The 5018-nt window shown below is 37.0% G+C and overlaps 1 pseudogene; it reads left to right on the forward strand.

Annotated features, from left to right (window-relative positions):
* Positions 1-4729: 4729 nt before the first annotated feature.
* LOC115297215 lies at positions 4730-4818 on the forward strand (annotated as a pseudogene).
* Positions 4819-5018: the final 200 nt, after the last annotated feature.

The following is a 5018-nucleotide window of genomic DNA, read 5'->3' on the forward strand; positions in this document are numbered from 1 at the left end:
TTGTCTAATATGGTTTCTCTAAAAAAAGTAAATGCATCTTGAAAGTATGAAATGTTCATAATCTATGGGTATTATTCTTGTTTTTAAAATTTTTGGTTTTGTTTCTCAAAAATTATTTCACATGACCATATATTGATTGATCCTGTAATAATAAAAAATGTTACTTTTAAATTTTGTTAACTCTTTATTTAAAAACATTAAAACTTCAGGAAAGTTGCAAGAATAGTAAATGAATTTCAATAGCTCTATCATCCTAATTCACCAACGGTTAATATTTACTATGTTTTCTTTGTCATTTTCTGTGTGTGTGTGTGTGTATGTATACATACCTACATATATACATATATGTACACACATATGTGATGTGTGTGTTTTTCTGAACCATGTAATAGAATGTTAAAAATACCCCTTTGCCACTGAATTATCAGTGTGCATTTCCTAAGAAAAATGATGTTTCTTCCTTATCAACAGTATCACATTAAATGAGGGAGTGTATGATACTAGCATAATTTATCATTGATGCTATTAGCCTTGATGACCTAGTTAATATAGTCTTTGTTGATTCTTTCCACTGTAAAATTACCAATTTTCCCTTTCCATGTTCTATTCTTTGGAAGTATCATTAAATCCAGCTCATATAGAGGGAGAGAGGGGATTAGCCTGCATTCTCAGGAGGGAAATATCTACATATATTTTTTCTAATTCCTCTATAAAGAGAATTTATCTCTTTCTTTCTTCAGTTACTGAGATCACTATGAACTCTTGTATATTTATTTTATAATTTGGGTTATAATCCAATAAAATGGTATTTATTGTGTTGCTCAAATTATTCAGCTTTGGCCAAAGGGTTTCTATCTCTTTCACATTGGCTCCCATGTGTTTTGACAAACTTGTATTCTTTTGTGGGTTTTCTTGAGCATTTATTTACTTTCTTGTCCTAAACATGCTCTGTTTTCTTTGTCCTAGTCTTAGAAAAGCCGTTTCTCCTTCTGTTGAGAATGGCATTAAAAACCAAGATCTGGTTGCAAATTTCCCAGTTGCTATTGGGGATATCATTGCTTCTAGTGAACAGTGCTAAAGGATATATGCATGTATATTAGTTGATATATATACATATATCTAAAATTATCCATCTATCATTTATCAATCTATCATCATCTATATATCGATTTATTTTCCATGTATCTAGAAACCTAAACATGTGTTCATACTGATGTCTCAACTCTAACTTAGTACCACATGGTTCATTCTAGACTTCTCCACTTGATTGCATTTTCTTTCTCTGGCAGTGAGAAACGTGGCTTCCATAATCTAACGTTAATTTGTTTATTTGTTCAACCCTAGTACAGAAGTAACATACTTTCGGAATTGTTAAACCACACTCTAGTGAAAAACAAATTCACAAACCAGAGTACAATATTCATGCACAGTTCCTTTGTCTTTAGCTTGATGATCTCCAATCAAAATTTTGTGTTCCAAAGTTATTTAGGTCAGCTCCTCTTTCTGCACTGACTTCAGAGAGGCTATGTCCTATGTTTGTAACACAGTTAGATTCATTTGTCACAGTCTGAATTTTGATAGTCAAACTGTCTCAAATTTGGCCGTGATTACCCTTTCAAGCTAGCTCCTGTGTCCTTCGTACATATCTCTGTTATTTCCTGAGCAATTCTTTACTTTCTGGCACCACAAGATGATCAAGTCTCATATTTAAGTCTGCTGACCCCAGTCCCAGAATCATTTTTTCAAGTTGTTCTGTAGATATCATTGCCTTAATCTTTTTTAATGGACAGATTTAGTAAAGATAGTATGCATCTATACAGGCATACCTCAGAGATATTGCAAGTTTGGTTCCAGACCACTATAATAAAGCAAATATCACAATAAAAAAATCAAATGAATTTTTTTTGCTTTCCTGGTGTATATAAAAGTTTATACTATGTTGTAAACTATTAAGTGTGCAATAGCATTATATCTAAAAATTAATATACATACCTCAATCAAAATACTTCTAAAAATGCTAATCATCTTCTGAGCTTTCAGAGTCATTACCTTTTGCTGCTAGAGGGTCTTGCCTTGATGTCGATCACTGCTGACGGATCAGGATGGTGGTTGTTCATGGTTGGAGTGGCTGTGGCAGTTTCTTAAAATAAGACAACAAGGAAGTTTGCCATATTATTTGCTCCTCCTTTCTTGAATGATTTCTCTGTAGCATGTGCTTTTTTTGACAGTATTTTACCCACAGTATCAGTTCCTTCAAAATTGGAGCCAATCTTTTCAAATCCTGATGTTGCTCTATCAACTAAATTTACGTAGTATTCCAAATCCTTTGTCTTCATTTTAACAGTTTTCACAGCATCTTCCTAAAGAGAAGTTTCTATCTCAACCACTTTCTTTGCTCATCCATAAGAAGCACCTCCCCATCTGTTCTAAGTTTCATCATGAGATTGCAACAACTCAGACATATCTTCAGGATCCACTTGTAATTCTACTTCTCCTGCTACCACAGTGACTTCCTCCCTAAAGTCCTGAACCCCTCAAAGTCATCTATGAGGGCTGGAATCAACTTCTTCCAAATTCCTATGAATGTTGATGTTTTGACCTCTTCTCATGAAACACTAATGTTCTTTATGGCATCTAGAATGGTGAATTCTTTCCAGAAGGCTTTCAATTTACTTTGACCAGACCTATCAGAAGAATCACAATCTATACCAGCTATAGCCCTATGAGATGTTTTTTTTGTTTGTTTTTTTTTTTGGAGCCAAGAAAGCCTTTATTGGGATCTGCGATTCCTGGGCGAGGTTCCGTGACTCTGGGAGTGGGGAGTCAGGGAAGTCGCCGAGATGTATTTTTTTTAAGTTTATTCTTTATTTTGAGAGAGAGAGAGAGAGAGAAAGAGAGTGTGCATGCAGGGGAAGGACCAGAGAAAGAGGAGAGATACAATCCCAACCAAGCTCTGTACTGTCAGTGCAGAGCCCAATATGGGGCTCAAACTCACAAACCATGAGATCATGACCTGAGCTGAAATCAAGAGTAAGAGGCTTGACTGACTGAGCCATCCAGGGCCACATGAGATGTATTTCTTAAATAATAAGAATTGAAAGTTGAAGTTACTTCTTGGTCCATGGGCTACAGAATCAATACTGTGTTAGCAGGCATGAAACAACATTAATCTTGTTGTACATCTCCATCAGAGCTCTTGGGTTACTAGATGCATTGTCAATGAATAGTAATATTTTAAAAGGAAACTTTCTTCTGACCAGTAGGTCTCGACAGTGGGCTTAAAATTTTCAGTAAAGCATGTTGTAAATAGATGTGCTGTCATCTAGGCCTTGTTTTTCCATTTATGAAGCACGGGCAGGGTAGATTTAACATCATTCTTAATGGTACTGGGATTTTCAGGTGTGCCTGGGTGGCTCAGTTGATTAAATGTTGTATTTTTGATTTTGGCTCAGGTCATGATCTCACAGTGTGTGAGACTGAACCAAGCATCCGGCTCTGTACTTATAGCATGGAGCCTCCTTTGGATTATTTCTCTTCCTCTTTCACTGCCCCTCCCCCACTCAGGCATGTGCATTCTCTCTCTCTCTCTCTCTCTCTCTCTCTCTCTCTCAAAATAAATAAATACACTTTAAAAAGGGGAGGTGTCCTAGGATTCTGAGACGTTAAATAAACATTGGCTTCAGCTTAAAGTCACCAACTACATTAGCCTCTAACAGGAATCAATCTGTCCTTTGAAGCCTTGAAATCAGGCACGGACTTCTCCTTTCTAGCTTTATAAGACTATTTTGTCTCCATTGAAAATCTGTTGTGTGATGTAGTCACCCTCATTAATTGTCTTAGCTAGATCTGGGTAACTTGCTACAGCTCCTGCATCAACACTTGATGCTACACCTTGTCCTTTCCTGTTATGGGAATGGCTTCATTCCTTCAACCTTATGAACCAACTGCTGCTAGATTCAAACTTTTCTTCTACAGCTTCCTTATCTCTCTCAGCCTTCACAGAATCGAAAAGATTTAGAGCCTCCCTCTGGCCTATGCTTTGGCTTAAGGAAATGTTGTGGCTGCTTTGATCTTCTATGCAGACCCCAGAAACTTTCTCCGTATCAGCAATAAGGCTGTTTTGCTTTCTTAACATTGGTATGTTCACTGGAGTATACTCGCATTTTTCATTTCCTTTAAGAACTTTTCCTTCATATTCACAATTTTGCTGTTTGGGATAAGAGGTCTTGCTTTTGGCTTCTCCTAGCTTTTGATATGCCTTCCTCACTAAACTCAGTTATTTCTAGCATTCGATTTAAAATGAGTAATGGATGATGCTTCCGTTCACTTGAACACTTAAAGGCCTTTGCAGGGTTATTAATTGGCCTAATTTTAATATTGCTATGTCTCGGGGATTAGAGAAGTCCAAGGAGAAGCAGAGATGGGGGAATGGCTGGTCAGTGGAGCAGTCAGAACCACACAACACTTATCGATTAAGTTTGCCATCATCTGTGGGTGTGGCTCATGACACACCAAAATAATTATAAAAGTATCATTAAAGATCACTGATCAGGGCGTTTGAGTGGCTCAGTCAGTTGAGCACCGACTTCAGTCTAGGTTTGTAAGTTTGAGCCCAGTGCCAAGCTTTGTGCTGACAGCTCAGAGCCTGGAGCCTGCTTTGGATTCTGTGTCTCCCTTTCTTTCTCTGCCCCTGTCTTGCTCTTGGTCTCTTTCTATCAAAAAATAAATAATCGCTTCTCGGCCTTTTGGCTAGGATCAAGTGTAGTATCAAAAAATAAGTAAATATTAAACAAAGGATTTTTAAAAATGGAAGCCTCTTACAAGCAAAAGTGGATAGGGACAGAGAGAAAGGATTATTTCAGGTCAGGTCACCTTTTGAGGGGGGAAGGGATAGGGTCTATCATGCAGATTACCTCTATTAGTATTGATCAGGAAATTGTAGATTGGTTTAAAATTCCACTCCTGGGTGAGGCTGAAACTACAATTAGTTTAAGATTAAGTCTTGGTTTGGCAAAGGT

The sequence above is a fragment of the Suricata suricatta genome, chromosome 7, assembly GCF_006229205.1.
Source record: "Suricata suricatta isolate VVHF042 chromosome 7, meerkat_22Aug2017_6uvM2_HiC, whole genome shotgun sequence".
NCBI lineage: Eukaryota > Metazoa > Chordata > Mammalia > Carnivora > Herpestidae > Suricata > Suricata suricatta.